We start from the raw sequence: 18982 nt of genomic DNA on the forward strand, positions 1-18982 counted from the left end.
TTGCTCTCACTAACCCAAGTGGCCTCTCATGGTGGAAGAAAAGAGAGGTGATGGAGAAGGAGATCTTATCAAGTTGCTGCTTGAGGAAGCACTTGTGTGACAAAGGAATGAGATGATGGAAAATTTCACTAAGATCCTTCAACGATTACCAACAAGGCTCGAGGCATCTTCAAAAAGCAAAAATTTTAGAGGTGAGGCACCCTTCAAGGTACAATTTAACTTTGATATTCCCTTATTTGAAGGGAAAATAGTTGTAGATGCTTCTGTAAAACTGTTAAATCTATTAGAGGGTTATTACTCTGTCCAATAAAAATTGAAAATGAAAAGATCACCTTTGCGCTTCTAAAATCCCTTCCTCATGTCAAAGATTGGTGGGAGGGTTACTTTGAGACACACAACAAAGATGTGTCTACAATATTCAAATTGGGACCCACTTGGGCTAATTTTATTGATGCTCTCAAGGAGGAATTCTACCCTGTAAGGAACTATGATGACCAATACATGAGATGGACAACTCTACGATAAGAGAGAGACCAAAAGGTTCCAAAGTACACCAATATTATCCATATATTGCACTCAAATATTGGTATCAAAGAATTTGAGCAGCACGTAGTTATAAAGTACCATGGTTGCCTACACAGGTACATCCAAAAGGAAATTGATTTCCTCAACATCTCCTCACTGGGATCTTCTTATTGATATGTTGTCAAAATTACAAAGAAATTGAAGAAAATGAATAAGTGGGAGTTCTGGTTTGTAAATCCATTACAACATAAGCCTAGAAAAGGAAGCCCTAACTTGCAAAGCAAGGGATAGAGAAAGAAGATCCAACCTCAAGAAAACCAACCCAAGTCACAGGCAAAGAAGGGTAATGAGAAGTCAAAGAAGGACCTTGGAAAGTGGCATGAGTTCCACAAAATCCCTTGGCACAACACTAATGAATGTCACTTGAAACAATCATTGTTGGTTAAGATTAAGGAAAAAGAAGTAGACTTTGGCTCACATTCTAATTCAGAACATGATAAAGGAAAGTGGATCATCAATGTAGAACCTAGTGCTACCATTGGTACCTTAAATATCCAACCAGAAGAGTTAGAGGAACTTGAGGAGGGGGAGCACCTCTTCCATTCCAAATGTGGGTGAAGGGGACCCCACTACATTTCATTATTGAGTAATGAGAGCCATAAGAGGCTAATCGCAACCAATATCATCAATAGATTGAATCTACCAACAGTGGCACATCCTAAACCATACACCATTGGTTGGTTGAGCCATGGATGAGACCTTTGCATTAGCCACAATGTCACATATCCTGCAACATCAAGCCCTTCAAAGATGAGGTATTGTAACACCCTCCTCCCACATTTACCCAAGTAATTGGCCAATCGGGTAAATATGTGACGAGAAGTTACTATGATATGATTTGACTCCCTATGTGTCAGTTAAGGAAGTTGAATCGATACAAACACACCATACCATACCTTTTGCACCTGCTACAGGAGTCCCATAATGCATCATAGTCATTCCTTGACTAGTCCCTAGGTCCTACTGAGTTTTAGACCATTAAACCCTGGAAGCTCCCTTGATATGGACAAGGATGCATCTTAAAACCTCCAAATGCACGCACAACATGGGTATCCATGCGTCTGGGAATTTTTATCCTAAGACCTGTGCATGCGACTCTGGGATTTGTGCCACTTTTCAAGCCCATAATCCCGGTCATTGCACAAAAACCCCTATAGCTTTCAGAATCCATAATTTACATAATGACAAGACTTGCAAATCAAAAACTGACTCCAAAACTAGGCCTAATCATCCCCAACCAGGACTGACATTCGGTCAAAACACTTGGCATCAATGCAATTTACAGGAAATGAATACAAGAAAGAGCATAAATGACTGATAACTCATATTAGACTTGACAAGAAGGATCACCACCCTCTTCCCTTAACTGTTTTGTCATCAGTTAGGTCTTCCATCCATTATCCTTTTAGTTACAAGTAAATACATGAAATAGCAATTACTATAACCAGCATTAAACCATGTAAATAACAATGAGATAAAAACCATTAAAGCCATATAACAATAAGTACAAAAGTAAGAGAACTTGGCTTTTATTAAACATAGGCAAGAGTTGACCGGGTTCAAGAATTCCACGTACCACTCGACCATAGACATGGTTGAACCAAATCTTTCTTTCAGTCAGTCACCCCCATTCCATATTCCAACCATGAATGTGGGATATCATGAATAAACCAATCCAAAAACAACCAAGGGAATCTAGATATTAAACCACCTCCACCCTCACCAAACTGTGATATCACCAAAACTGACACCGAGATCACAAAACAAAACCAAGCTTGGAATTCTTCCAGACTCCTTCACTATCTTTGAGGAATTTTCTGTCTCCTTGTCTCTCAGGATTTATCGCAATCCACACTGGATCACTAGGCCCTAAACTGAGACACCACCCCCAGGCTTTACCGTGTATCCCACCAAAACTGGTTAAGGGATTCCTAGGCCTTTGGGAATTTTCCTGATACCACCTCCTCCCCAGATTCTGAAAACCATTTGGCAATTCCAAAGCTTAAACCGAGACACAATCCCATCACACCATGGATATCTCAAAAAAGGCAAGGCAAGGTTGAAAACCACTATCATTACCCGGAAAATCCATGCCACCAACAACAACAGAACCATATACCAACATGCAAAGCCATGCATGTTAAAACCAGCTAGGAAACCACACATGCAATATGTTACTTGCAAGTATTCCTACTGAATCTGCTTGATCTTACTCCTCCTTTCTTGATATTTGATTTGCTTTGCTTTCCTTTTCCTTCCTTTGATTTCTTTTCCCTTCCCTGCTCCAAAGCTAGAAGGCTCCAAGAAAACTCTAAGTGTCCAAGAGTGTGAGAGAGAGAGAATAATGAGAGAGCTCCAAAATTGAACTGACAAAAGATTACAAACTGATCCTCAGAAACCTTTTTATCAATGAGGCCTCTATTTTCTTCATTTCCATTATTTTCCTTCAATTTCCTCCTCACATGCAACTTATGACCTTTCACCTTCCTTTTCTCCTATTTTCCTTTATTTTCATAAATAAATGTGCCAAAATACCTTTTCGTCTTTTTAATGCCTATCCATTGCCTTTGCCAATTTCCCTTGGCCATAAACACATCTAGTGATTCCCACCAAGATATATTTTCCCAACATTCATCTTGGAATAAGTGTTCCTTAACAATGGTCTTATTTTTCCTTTATTAACTTTTATTACATGAACTTTTAACCAAGGGTTGTTACACATATTGTGTGATGTTTCCCTACTTGAAGTTTATGATGTTCCTTTAGGACAACCTTATATGTGGAAACATTATGTTGTTATGAATCTCATCCCCATAGTGTCATTGTTACTCTAAGGGGTCAACTTTACAGGGTACCAAAGGAAGTTCTAAGTACCGCAATTTCATTGATCTGAACAAAATAGTGCTAAAAGGTAATGTCTCATACAACAAACTTTGTCCTCTTCATGGTTCATTCAAAAGGTGCAAATAAGGTCATTCAACCATTGTAGCCTAGCATGTGGCCTCTATACATAACAAAATTAGGTGGAAACGATTGTAGAAACATACAAAGATATATATGCTTCACCTATGGGGGTGCCTCTGCACTACTAGGTCAAACACTCAATTTGTAACCACCCCTCCCACATTTACCCAATTCCACCGGACTGCCAGGGTAAACATGAGACAAAGAGTTACTATGAAATGAAGCGACCTTCAAGCTCCAGTTAAGGAAGTGGGTCCTTCAAACTCACCACAAGCTAACAACTCATAAAACACCTTAGGGCTACAGGACACTCAGGGGCCAAAGGACCACCCTAGGTGACCAAAACCCTGAGTTGGGGTTTTACATTGACCTAAACTCCCAACCACATGCATAACAAGGCTTGGGTGTGGTGATAGGCCTCCAATTGTATGAACAACACTGCATGAGTGTCGTTGTGACCCAATGTTCCTAGTTCAAAGGGTGCGGTCCCGAGCTCTGAGCCACAATTCCTTATCAATATCCAAACCACCGACCAGAACTGCCTGAGACTCAAAAAAATCATTAATGACATAAAAACAAAGCTAAACATTCAAACTTGAAGGAAGAAATTGACCTAGAATGCCTAAAACACACCAGACATTTTGTCAAACACATGACAAACATTTAAGCTACAAGTCATGAATGCATATATGATCATAATAGTCTGAGATTCATCGGAGAATGACCAAGAAGGCTCTATACCCTCTCCACATAGCTGCAACAACACTTATTAGTCCATACATTCATCAATCAATCAATAACTAAATGATTCATGACAAGACCCATAAACAATATACATCATATAACCCACAAATAACCAGAATTTAAACCATGGCAACTTAGCCATAATACCATCATCATAATAAATATATATGCTCATAGATCACAATAGAAAAATACCTCATAGGACTTCCACGTAACACTCGACCATACCTTGGGTTGAACCAAATCTCTCTTGCAGCCAATCACCCTCATGCCATATTCCAAGCATGAATGTGGGATCTCATGGAATAAAAAAAAACAAAACCAAACAAGGGATTTGAGAGGCGAAACCAACTCAACCCTAAACCCTCAACCATAGTGATTCCACCTCCACAGTCGGACATCACTAACACCAACTAGATCGGTCTCTACCTAAGTTGTCCAGGGCTCTAAGAACTAGTAACTCAACCCACAACCTTCTAGGGATCTAGAGCGTTTGTCCAACCCAGCTCCAGGGACTAGCGACTCAACCCACCAAGGGCTCCAGAGGGTTTGTCCACCCCTAGGATCCATGACTAGTAACTCAACCCATGTTGTTACAGGGCTTCCAGAGCATTTGTTCCAACCCACAACCATAAGGAACATGAGCACCAATCATAAACAATCAAGTGGAAAAACCCACAACACCATGGTTATCCAGGAAATGGAAAGGCAAGGCTAAAACCATTGTCAATTGAAGCAATCCTCCATTCCAATGAAAACACATAACAAGAAAATCACATGCATATAGCATCCATCCATAAATTAGCAAGGAAATCACACATGCAACCGGTTACCTGCAAAGCAATCCAGTTGTAGACATTGATCCATCTTTTCCCTTGTACTTTCCTACTTTTCTTTTACTTCTTTCTCCAATCCAAGTGAAACTAGAATGCTCCAAGCATGCTCCAAGAATTCTCTAAGTGTGCAAGAGTATGAGAGAATAGAAGAGAGCTCCACCCAAAAATTGTCAAAATGTTGAACTAAAAAAAGGGCTGTAAATTGATCCTCATAAGCCTTTTTATCATTGAAGCCTCTATTTTCTTCATCTTCCTTCATTTTTCCTTCAATTTCCCTCTCATGCATATATGCGACTCTTCATCTCCTTTTTCTCCTATTTTCCTTTATTTTCATAAAAGAATGCCAATTATTGCCACTTTTCCTTTACCAATGCCTTTTACAATTTCCTTAGCCATAATAAACCAAAAGTGACACCCACTAGGATTTTTTTCCCACCATTCAGCTTGGAATACGAGTCCCATGACCTTGGTATTTACAATAATATACACATATACATATGCACATTTTCTCTAACCCACAAATAAAAGGATACGATGCCTACATCCGCAAGAAGGGAATCCAAAGGCTCACGCCTCCACCCTCAAAGGTAGTACCAGGATTCACCTCCTTCCCAAGATGTCCAAAATCCATTGCCAAATTCAAACCTGCATTCAATGTCCAACACTATGATCCTTGAGCTACTTATTATCTTAGTGAATAATTATCGACTCATTGTTCCAAGACACACTCCCAATGTGGTCTTGATTCCATCTGGTAATGCTAATGACAAAAAAAAATTCCTCGACCTTCCTTTCTTTGATACACAGTCCCTTGGGCAATCCATTCACCCCCTTCTGTGAAGTCCACACCTTCCAAGTTCCACTGGCATCCCCTTCTCTGCTACACAGTCCCTTAGGCAATCCATCCCTTGGCAAGGTTCCCTCGCATTGGAAGGTCCAAAAACCAAGGCATATACCTGTCTCAAAACCATCATATCGATCATAGCATGCTCATGGAAATCAATGGACATTATTTGGTACCAATGTCCCATAATGGCACTGCTCCTGAATGCTTTAACAACATATCACTACCTGTTCTAATTCCTTTTTGTTGTTGTTGCTAACATTCTTGCAACCAATTCCATCTACCCAAACTAGGAATTTTCAACGACCCAAACCTTTGTTCTTTGTCCTTTCTATACACACACCGATCATTTATCACACCCGACAAGCACCCAATGCCTTCTCTTCAACCATGTATATGTACACACAGTGTACATCACATGCATACACCCACACATAATGTTGCACACAATACATATGCCTACACCCCGTGTACAACACGACATATACACCTACACCCAATGTACAACACTACACATACACCTACACACGGTGTACAACGCAACACAAATACGTACCCAGAGTACAACACAACAAATACACATATCACGATACAAAAACTACAAAATACACATAACACAATACCACATGTGCACAACAAAATATGTACAACATGTACACAATACCACATGTGCACAACAAAATATGTACGACATGTACACAATACCACATGTACACAACACCACCTGCACAAAGTGTACATAGCACCACCTGCAGAATGTGTACACAACACCACATGTACCACATGTACACAACACTGCATATACAACATGTACACAACACCATATGTACACAACCTGACATATATATGATGCACAAAACACCATATGTACACAACACTGCATATACATAGTGCCATATGTACACTGCACCACATATACAACATGTGCACAACACAACGTGTACGATGTGTACACAATACCACATGTACACAACATCACCTACACAATGTGTACTCATAACCACATGTACACAACACCACTTGCACAATGTGTACACAACACCACATGCATGCAGCACCACATGTACACAACACCACATGTACAACATGCACACAACACCATATGTACACAACACCGCATATACAACATGCACACAAAAGTAGTACAACACATCCGGAGACCACACTGTCTTTACCAAGTAACCTCACTTTTAGTGTCTTTCTGCTATCCATGCTTGTCCCAACATATTAAAGATCACACTACTTTCATTCATTGATGTATCCCTCAACATTACTTTCCATGGCATAAACATAGGCATAATATAAGCACATAATATCAATTCATATCCACATGATACGAACCTCATAGATCAGCCAGGGGTACTCTACACACTTGATTCCTCATAAAATGAAGAACCTCTTCATGCCATTCATATGCATAGGCAATCATTCTTCCACAAGAATGATCCCTGACAACCCAGTTAGACAACGACATATATGCATACATATATACATTAAACATTAGCATAAAACAATCATGATCCCTGACAACCTTGTCAAACAATGATATATATATATATATATATATATATATATATATATATATATTAGCATAAAAAAATCATGATCACAACATAATTACCAGTGTTCATAAGATCAAGGTTAAGAGAACTCCCTTTATCCGTGCACAACATGCACAATATTGAGAACAATAGTTCCTAACATAGCTAAGGCATATAACGCCTAAATCCATATACTTTACTTTTCATGTTACCTTTCTCATGACTGCCCTACCGCCATCCATTTACCCCAATGGACCCAACCAATCCAACTGTCTGTCACACTCTTGCCTTTAGCTTCCCTTTACTCATGCACCGGGCTTCATTCAGGTTTTACATTACCTATTGGGTTTCATTCATCTCTCTCCAAGTTCCATTAACTTTTCTCTTACCCTAACCAATCCCTAAGACCCTTAAAACATCAAAGGTAAGAACAAGAAGCAAACAATAATAAATCCATGGAAAAAAAATAGTAATACGACACCACAAACAAAGTGGCATGGCCATGTAACAAACCTAAACAAAACTACAAATCAAGCGCAAACAAATCACAAAGTATCGAAAGAATAAAAATTCCAACATACACCATGACTCAATCCCCATGGGTTCTCAATGCCTCTAAGGGAAAGCTCAACCTGATCCTTCTTTGAGATCTATGGCAATCTCTTTTTCCATGCAATCCCCTGCATCATATTCCCATAAACACACAACTGCCAGTGCATAAATAAATATAACAATATACTAGTCACATTGTCTTATTGTACCTAGCACGTGGACTTGTAATTGAACACATACATATATCAATTCTCGAAGAACTCCGTTTCCTTGATGAATCTAGCCATAACTCGAAACTAGTTGTTATACTTGTCAAATACATGTTCATGAGTCTAGCACATATCCATATAATGCCAGACAAAATCAAGGCTAAGAAAACCTCATGTATTCATGCAAAACACTAATTCATTTGGAATTGTGGTTTCCAAACATAGCCAAAGTAATTCTCACCAGTTCCTTTATTTTACCTTTTTCCTTGCTGCATTTGAGTCTTATTATGTGTTATCACATCACCTAGTTGTTAGTTATATAAACAAAGCAACGATTACCTTGTCATACTAATACCAAGCATGTTGCCCTGCGAATGTTCACACATGTCAGTCACATGTTCCAAACATCAAGACATCACGTCTATTAATTTGAAATAAGCCTTTACCAAGACTAATAGTCATGTCATAATCTACAATCAACTCACAGTCATCAGTTATAATACTACAACTAGCACCTGCTTGCACTCAAGTGCATATCAGTCGTCTCAACACATTGTGTTAGTGCAACCATCTTAAAACAAAATCATTCCTCCATACAATCTTATAAACAAATACTCATATCATGCAATTAATCCAACATTCAAACAACCTGTAAACATACCATGTTAGATTAACCAAGTAGATGACATAATCAAACTTATACCTCAATATATCTCAGGGGAGGCTATCACATTTGCACAGTCCAGTCTAGCTTAGTGCGACACAACATCACATGTATATATCAACTCACACATGAATAATATAGCCATAAGCATTTGCACAAGCCAATCTAGATTAGCACAATAGATAATAACATCAAGATCTTAGCTACAATGACCATACTCATCATGCATATGACTGCAATTCATATAATCAATGAGTTAACTACCATGCATGATTAACTGAGGCATGTGCATATGATCACACTAACTAACTAGCATCTATAATGCATGTAAACACAACAACAATAGAATGACATGCATGTACATAACCATAATGATTTAACAACCATTAACCAACATACCTGCATGCCAAACATATAAACCTGTATGACGATCTGCTCTTACCTCGAGGTCCAGTACTTCAACCTTGCTCAAATGATCTACATCTCCTGCTCCATCTCAGCCTCATAACATACCAACAACATCACGATGACACAAATTGCAAAATGACCACCATGATGCATGTTTGACTTACTATGCATGCATAACCATATACATTTAGTTGCATGGGTTAAATACGCTAACCATAACCATATCCAGTCCAAGTGTTTGAACTTGGAAGCTCGAACACTGTTGAGTCTTGAAAATGTCATTAATTTCCATTACACTTTCATTATTATGTCCATTATATCACCTCCATTTCACTGCTATGTCACTACATTCATTCCACTTTCATTATCATTGGGCCACATTTATGTTTTCCCAAACTTTATTAATTCTTAGCCTTTTTAAGTGAATTTGTGGTTAAAAATTAGGAAATAATGTGCATATGCTTATACTTAACAAGTGGGTTGAGATTGTTGACATGTGTAGGTCAAAAGAAGGCTTCTAGAAGACCTTTATGTGGCACTCTAAGGCCAAATTCGAATTTGATTGGAAAGAATCATGGGATCATGAGGATATGTGTCACATCTCCTAATTGTATTGAAACTCTAAGAAGACATGTGTCTTATCAGTTCCTATCTTGATTAGGACTCTAGAAGTAGATGGAGAGATTCGTGGACTTTCATTAATGAGATGGTTTCTCATCTTTTTGTATAAATAGGAGATCTCTCTCCTTCATTTGTTAGCTTGTTAGTTTAGAGCTTGTTAGCTTGTTAGTCTTAGCTTGGCTTTTTAGTTCCTTAGTTTGGAGTTTATAGTTTTTCCTTGATGCCTTTTGAAAGCTTTGGAAAACTTTGTTGTACTTTGTAATTTTGAAGAATTTGAATAAAGCTTTGATGTTCTCAACATGGAAGGAGATGTGAAGTAGATGTCATGGAGCACATTAGAATGTAAGTAGAGTAGATTTTATTTTGTAATTTGCTTTGATTTCATTATGTCATTTGATTGCTTTCAAGTTTGATAGATTAGAGTTTCCATTGATGCAATTTTAATTCATGCAAATGTGTTCAACCGGTTGATTGTAGATTAGTTTTTCTTTACATGTTTTTGCATCAAATAGTGACATGAGATTTGTCTCTCTTCTGAACTATTTCTTAAGATTTTCAATTTCTGTTATGCTTTGATTTCAGTGTTATTTATTTGCTGTTGTTAGTTAGTTTAGATATCAAATTCTTCATGTCATTTGACGTTATCTTCAGAGCCATGGCTTAACCGGAAAAGCTACTTGACGAGCTATCAGATTATGAGTGAAGTGATTTGATTTTACTTTCATCTCTGCAATTAGATACCAGGTTCTTCATGTTATTGACGTTATCTCCAGAGCCATGGCTTAACCCCGAAAAGCTACTTGGTGAGCTATCAGATTATAAGTGAAGTGACTTGATTTTACTTTCATTTGCAAGTAGGTAATTTAGATATCAGGTTCTTCATGTTATTGACGTTATCTCCAGAGCCATAGCTTAACCCCGAAAAGCTACTTGGCGAGCTATCGGATTATAAGTGAAGCGACTTGATTTTACTTTCATTTGCAAGTAGGTAATTTAGATATCAGGTTCTTCATGTTATTGATGTTATTTCCAGAGCCATGGCTTAACCCCGAAAAGCTACTTGGCGAGCTATCGAATTATAAGTGAAGTGACTTGATTTTACTTTCATTTGCAAGTAGGTAATTTAGATATCAATTCTTCATGTTATTGACATTATCTTCAGAGCCATGGCTTAACCCGAAAAAAACTACTTGGCGAGCTATCGGATTATAAGTGAAGTAAATTGATCTTCTTTTCGTTAGTCTACAATTTTTGGTTTGTTTGAGTGCAATAGTTTAGATTTTATTTATGTAATTAGATGGGCAGCAAAGACAGTGATTTCATGATCAATATTTCATCTTTTGTTTGATTTAAGTAGCTGCATATTTACATTCTTGTTCAAGTATTAATTTTATCAATAGCATGTTTTGAGATCTTTTGAAGTGCTAAGTTTTGGAAGTTACCATAAGGGACATAAACCTTGTCTTGAAATCTACATACATACTTAACCTTTAAAAGTATTCTTAAGACCTTAGAATAGGATTTCCATTTGCGTTAAACACTTTAGGAAACCAACAAGAAAAAAACCCCAAAAACAACATAAACTATAAAACAACAAAGTAAGGAAAAGGTTAACTAAGCACATATGGTGCACCACACTTCATTAGTTTATGATACCCGGATTGATAGTTTATGTAGAGCAATTTAAGACGTTAAATTGACTAGACATTTTGGCGCCGTTGCTGGGGAAGTGTAATTAGGAGACCTTATTTCTTACATCTCAAAAAAAATTAATAATTCTTGAGTATGCTCTCCTCCTGCACTTTGTGTGATCTGGAGGATCAGAAAAAGAATTGTTATAAAAAATAATAATTAATAATTCTTGAATATGCTCTCCTCCTGCACTTTGTGTGATCTAGAGGATCAGAAAAAGAATTGTTATGTAAAAAAAAAAAAGAGACAAAATAAACTTCATCATTCCAATTGATTCAATTAAAAAAAAAAATGAAACCCAACTGTTTTGATAGGTTCAAACTATTCAAGATTGACTGGTTATGGTTTGTAGTGATCATTAAACATTGTATCCTATTTTAATAAGATTTTTCAACTTAGCTGCGGAATGTAGCCTGATTCTGCAGCTAATTGTGAATTCCGCAGCTAGTTTCAAGGTTTAATAGGTTACAGGTGTCCAATGAAGAAACTGACCACATGGGCATCTCCGGAATTGTCCTGACATGGATCCTATCCTAGTCACCCAGCCCAGATTGATAAAAAATCAGCTTAAGACCTCAATCAAAGTCCTGTTTTTAGTATATTTTACTTGAAGTCTTTGCTGCCTGAAATTGAAAATCATTAATCATTCTTATAAAATTTCACAATTTCAGAGAAAAAAATAAAAAATAAAAAAAAAAAACTATGGCTATCTTCAATCCTAGCTTTCAATGTGGCCCCAGTGGAAAATCTGTATCCCTGTTCAAGCTTTGGCCTGAAACAAACTTGTAAATTCATAAAAAATAAAAATAAAACCTGCAATAGCCTCCTTTAGTTGTTTACTTGACTCTTGTAATCAACAGCAACAGGCCAATCTTAGTGAAAATCTTCAACACTCATCCATATTCCATCCATTGTTGAAGTATCATCAACATTGTTACAACTGCTATTTCTCATCTCAATCATTTCTTCTATCCCTCCGTCTTGCTGGAACATCCCAACTGAGACCATAACTATATGGAGATGTCTGCCAACATTTATAAGGAAATCAGTAACTTTCCAATGAGATGCGAGCCATACAATATCAGGGATCATAATATAGGAGTATATTGTGATGATATCAATTGAGCAGAGGTTCATTACAAAGCACGCAACCCTCCTCTATCTTTGGTCGAGACAAGCTTAAACCCTCCTAGGCGCACAACACTAAGTAAACCAGGCCAATCCAGATTGCTTATAGTGGACAATAATGAGAAACTGGTTGGGTTACTTACAAGGGGGAATGTGATTAAAACTGCACTACAAATCAAACATGCTGTTTAGCACGAGGCTACAGGGATTTGATTATATGGAGATCTTAAAACATGGATTTAGAATGCATATCTCCTTACTGTATAGGTAAATAGCTAGCCTCAAGAGCCATTACATAGCAAATGAAACCCAAAAAGCCGAATGCAGCAATTCATAAAATGCAGAACAGTAAAAACATCAACTCAGAAAAAACGCAGAACAGAAAAAATGTCAAACTTTGAATGCACGATTTGGCCAAACGGAGATGAATTTGAGAAAAATAAAACATGGGTTTTTTCGGCAGTAGGGTCAATTAGATAACCCAGAAATCGTTTTAAGAAATTCATGGCGGTTTGAGAGAATTTCTTGGTTCTTTGAAGCCCATTTTTGCAGGCCGCGAGGAAAAAACGGAATTTGAATTAATTAACTGACAGTTGATTTAATTCGGCTGCTTCCGATTTGAAATCAATGGCGTGCTGATAATTAACCGTTTGCTGATTATACATCTCCCGCCTTTTGCCACCCGTCTAACACCTGCTCTGCCACTTCCGATTAATAACAATTCTAATTGGATACGGCTCTTCACTGATAGACGTAACACCTGTTAACAACAGTTCTAATTGGATATGGCTCTTCGCTAATAGACGTAACACCTGTTAACAACAATCTTAATTGGATACGGCTCTTCGCAACCAACCAATAGACGTGGCATGGAGCTTCTTGGCATTCGATGCAGAGGCCATTCGAAAACTCACTCACATTCTGTTCATGTATATTTCCTGTGAGTTAAACCCAAAATTGCCTCTAATTACATTGGTTGCCTGGAACTACCAGAGAGGAAGAAAAAGTATCAAAGTGGAATGAATCCCATGCAGGTAGTTGTGTTGTTTGTTTTTAGAATCATCGCCTGGATATTCCTGGGAGTTGTCTTAAAACATGAGCTATGGCTCAGTATATGCATGCCTGAACCAAAAACAGCTAAACTCTATCAAAGGAAATGTAAAAAAACCATGGCTATCTCATTCAACAACTATGAAATTTTGGGAAATGGTTTCTTGAGAATTGTCAAATCCAAAACAAGTTTGAGTGTTGCAGTAGTTGGTCTGCAAAATAATCCTCTATACATACAAAAAAAAAATTCAAAACTGATGGTTGGTTGTCTTTTAGCTGCGGAATGCAGCCTGATTCCGCAGCTAACTGGCAATTCCGCAACCATTTTATTACTTCTATAGGTTATAGGTGTCAAGAGACGAAACAAACCACATGGGTAGCTGGGAAAATGCTAGTACATGGATGGTGTCCTATTCATTTGATCCAAGTCGATGAAAAAGATCCCGGTCAAAGGGAAGCCAAAGTGTGTGTTATCACTAAGTCGCCACACTAAGTCGCCGCATGTCAAGAAAAAATAAATTGAATCAATGAAATGAATAAGTTATTTGCTTACTTTTCTGAAGGTATTGATTAATTTTGGACTGATGATGAAAGATGAATGGCTAACTTTTTATTCAAGATTTTTAGCTACAGAAACTGTGCACATTTCATAGCTAAAGTCCAATTCTGCAGCTGTTCTTCAATTCTGCAGCCAAAAAAACCTCATTGTTCAAATCAGCCTATCTTTCTCATACAAAATCAGATTTTGATGATTCAAGTACCATTAGAAAGATCTCAAAATATCTACACAATGAGAAATCCATCATTAGAGTTTGAAATGTAAAATAATGAAATAAATTGCTGAAAAGAAGCAACATTCAACTTGGGGCACCAATTCCAAAGCAGGTATAAATTCTTTTGATTTTTCCTTTGAGAACTGGTTTCATTAATACATATTCTTAGTTTTGTGTGTAAATATCATAACTAGAGAGATTTATCACCTCTCTCCTTTGATAATCTTACATTCTATTGCGGAAGAAGTATTAGCTTTTTTGCAGGTTCCAAGAGGAAGGACAAATGACTACAAGAGAATGGTGTCTCTCTAAGAGACCAATTTGTTTCATAAGAGGATGATCAGAAACAAAGAGGAAATATGCTGATGCAAAATCAGATCCAAACACTTGAAAAACTTTCAGATACTATTGTCTCCATCACATCCATACTTCATACTAAACCATTCACCTCATTTCCCTCCATACTTCCCATTTACATTCACATACACTTTCCATCTCTTTTTGTCCATTCATAACCCACAAATAAAAGCAAGAAGCTCATTCACATGCTTATTGCCCATTTCCATTTCTGCTCTCCATTTCCATCTTCCATTTTCATCTTTCATTTCCTGTCATTTTCATTTCGCAAATAAGTCCCGCTTCAATGCAAATTATTGAGTCCATAGTCCTTTGAGTCTAAGTTCTTTGTAAAAACACCTTGAGGCTTGCATGCCTTAATGGCAAGTCCTCATGCTGACAAACAATGGGAATACATTAATGTCCCTTGTTCATCAGATCTTCTAGGTGACTCAACATCAACAAATTCATTCGTACCTAGCAAGATGTGTTTGGGCATCTTGACTCTCATTGTCATTAATGGTGAGAGTTCTCGTGCTGACTAGTGGCATCCATTAATGGCCACTAAGTCAACAATTTCCTGCTATGTTCGACATTAGAACATTTTTTTCACATAGTAGGAATTGTGCCAATGAGTTTTGAAGACATGAAGACTATTATTTTCAGCATTTTGGAGCAGATTTAGCAAGTTTTAGTAGAAGCAATAAAAAGTCATCTTAACTCTTTATCCATGACTCCTCTTGTTCAACCACTTGAAGAATAATATGATTAGAATTTTGCAGCCACCACACATACAACTCATCCATTCCAAAGGGTAAGTTAAGGTATGTCATTTTCTAATTTTTTGACCATAGAATTCCATAAAAAGCTAGAATGATAATTGTTGGAAAAACATTTCTCTTCCTCATTTCATAAAATTGCCAATACCTTCAATTTTGGGGGGGGGGGGGGGGGAATACATTCATCTTCATATTTTGCCATGTCCATATCATACTCAGGAGCCCACATATTTCCAACATATATTAACTATTATATTGTTATTATAAGCATACAATGGCTTTTCAAAAAGTGCTTAAAGGATAATTTGGATACAAACAAAATCATGGATGTCCCACAAGAACCAACCATCATGTAATCCAATAAAGATATACTTGCAACAAATCAAAATATCATTATGCAAAGTTCAAAGATCAAAATAAAATGCAACAACAAAAAATTGGTTGTAACACAAGAACCAACCATGTTGTAATTCAAGTAAAACACTTTGCAAAAATATGAAGTTATCAAATGATATCATGCAAAGTTAAGCCAAAGCTCAAGGAAAAAAGAGTTAATGTAATATATATTTCACGAGGACATGCAATAACTTCAGTTGGGGGTATGTTGAGTCTTGAAAATGTCATTAATTTCCATTACACTTTCACTATTATGTCCATTATATCACCTCCATTTCACTACTATGTCACTACATTCATCCCACTTTCATTATCATTGGGCCACATTTATGTTTTTCCAAACTTTATTAATTCTTAGCCTTTTTAAGTGAATTTGTGGTTAAAAATTAGGAAATAATGTGCATATGCTTATACCTAACAAGTGGGTTGAGATTGTTGACATGTGTAGGTCAAAAGAAGGTTTCTAGAAAACCCTTATGTGGCACTCTAAGGCCAAATTCGAATTTGATTGGAAAGAATCATGGGATCATGAGGATATGTGCCACATCTCCTAATTGTATTGAAACTCTAAGAAGACATGTGTCTTATCAGTTCCTATTTTGATTAGGACTCTAGAAGTAGAGGGAGAGATTCGTGGACTCTCATTAATGAGATGGCTTCTCATCTTTTTGTATAAATAGGAGATCTCTCTCCTTCATTTGTTAGCTTGTTAGTTTAGAGCTTGTTAGCTTGTTAGTCTTAGCTTGGACTTTTAGTTCTTTAGTTTGGAGTTTATAGTTCTTCCTTGATGGCTTTTGAAAGCTTTGTTGTACTTTGTAATTTTGAAGAATTTGAATAAAGCTTTGATGTTCTCAACATGGAAGGAGATGTGAAGTAGGTGTCATGAAGCACATTAGAATGTAAGGTAGAGTAGATTTTATTTTGTAATTTTGCTTTGATTTCATTATGTCATTTGATTTCTTTCAAGTTTGATAGATTAGAGTTTCTATTGATGCAATTTTAATTCATGCAAATGTGTTCAACCGGTTGATTGTAGATTAGTTTTTCTTTACATGTTTTTGCATCAAATAATGACATGAGATTTGCCTCTCTGCTGAACTGTTTCTTAAGCTTTTCAATTTTTGTTATGCTTTGACTTCAGTCTTATTTATTTGTTGTTGTTATTTAGTTTAGATATCAAATTCTTCATGTCATTTGACGTTATCTCCAAATCCATGGCTTAACCCAGAAAAGCTACTTGACGAGCTATCGGATTATGAGTGAAGTGATTTAATTTTACTTTCATCTCTGCAATTAAATATCAGGTTCTTCATGTTATTGAAGTTATCTCTAGAGCCATGGCTTAACCCCGAAAAGCTACTTGGTGAGCTATTGGATTATAAGTGAAGTGACTTGATTTTACTTTCATTTGCAAGTAGGTAATTTAGATATCAGGTTCTTCATGTTATTGACGTTATCTCCAGAGCCATGGCTTAACCCCGAAAAGCTACTTGGCGAGCTATCGGATTATAAGTGAAGTGACTTGATTTTACTTTCATTTGCAAGTAGGTAATTTAGATATCAGGTTTTTCATGTTATTGACGTTATCTCCAGAGCCATGGTTTAAACCCGAAAAGCTACTTGGCGAGCTATCAGATTATAAGTGAAGTGACTTGATTTTACTTTCATTTGCAAGTAGGTAATTTAGATATCAATTCTTCATGTTATTGACGTTATCTCCAGAGCCATGGCTTAACCCGGAAAAGCTACTTGGCGAGCTATCAGATTATAAGTGAAGTAAATTGATCTTGCTTTCGTTAGTCTGTAATTTTTGGTTTGTTTGAGTGCAATAGTTTAGATTTTATTTCTGTAATTAGATGGGCAGCAGAGACAGTGATTTCATGATCAGTGTTTCATCTTTTGTTTGATTTAAGTAGCTGCATATTTACATTCTTGTTCAAGTATTAATTTTATCAATAGCATGTTTTGAGATCTTTTGAAGTGCTAAGTTTTGGAAGTTACCATAAGGGACATAAACCTTGTCTTGAAATCTACATACATACTTGACCTTTAAAAGTATTTTTAAGACCTTAGAATAGGATTTCCATTTGCGTTAAACACTTTAGGAAACCAACAAGAACAAACCCCAAAAAGAACATAAACTATAAAAAAACGAAGTAAGGAAAAGGTTAACTAAGCACATATGGTGCACCACACTTCATCAGTTTACGATACCCGGATTGATAATTTATGTAGAGAAATTTAAGACGTTAAATTGACTAGACAAACACCACCCTGTGATATTAGATATCACCTAACGAGAATAGAACCCACTCTGATACCACCCTGTAACCACCCCTCCCACATTTACCCAATTCCGCCAACCTGCCAGAGTAAAATTAGATGAAGAGTTACTATGACATGATCCAACCTCCAAGTTCCTATTAAGGAAGTGGGGCCGACAAACTAACCACAAGCCTCATAACATCAATTAGGGCTACATGACACTCAGGGCCCAAAGGACCACTTCAGGTGACCAAACCCTGAGTTGTGGCTCTTTTTCACTTACCTAAACTCCCAATTGCACACATAACAAGGCTTGAGTGTAGTTATAGGCCTCCAACCGCATGCACAACACTACTTGAGTGCAGTTGTGACCCAACATGCCCAGTTCAGAGGGTGCGATCGAGTTCAAAAGGTGCAGTGTCTTCAATTGCTAAACCAACCATCAAGAAACAATGGTTTTAAACTCCTCTACCTACCCTAGACAATCCCTAAGAGTTGATATCCATGGATTACATCTCAAATTTACCCTCCACTAGGCATGGTAGTGACTGTGTGCTTGTGGTTGTAGATTGGTTCTCTAATATGGCCATTCTGA

This window comes from Pinus tabuliformis, chromosome J, assembly GCF_031772625.1.
Source record: "Pinus tabuliformis cultivar Carrire ecotype Pingquan chromosome J, CPIR1, whole genome shotgun sequence".
Classification (NCBI taxonomy): domain Eukaryota; kingdom Viridiplantae; phylum Streptophyta; class Pinopsida; order Pinales; family Pinaceae; genus Pinus; species Pinus tabuliformis.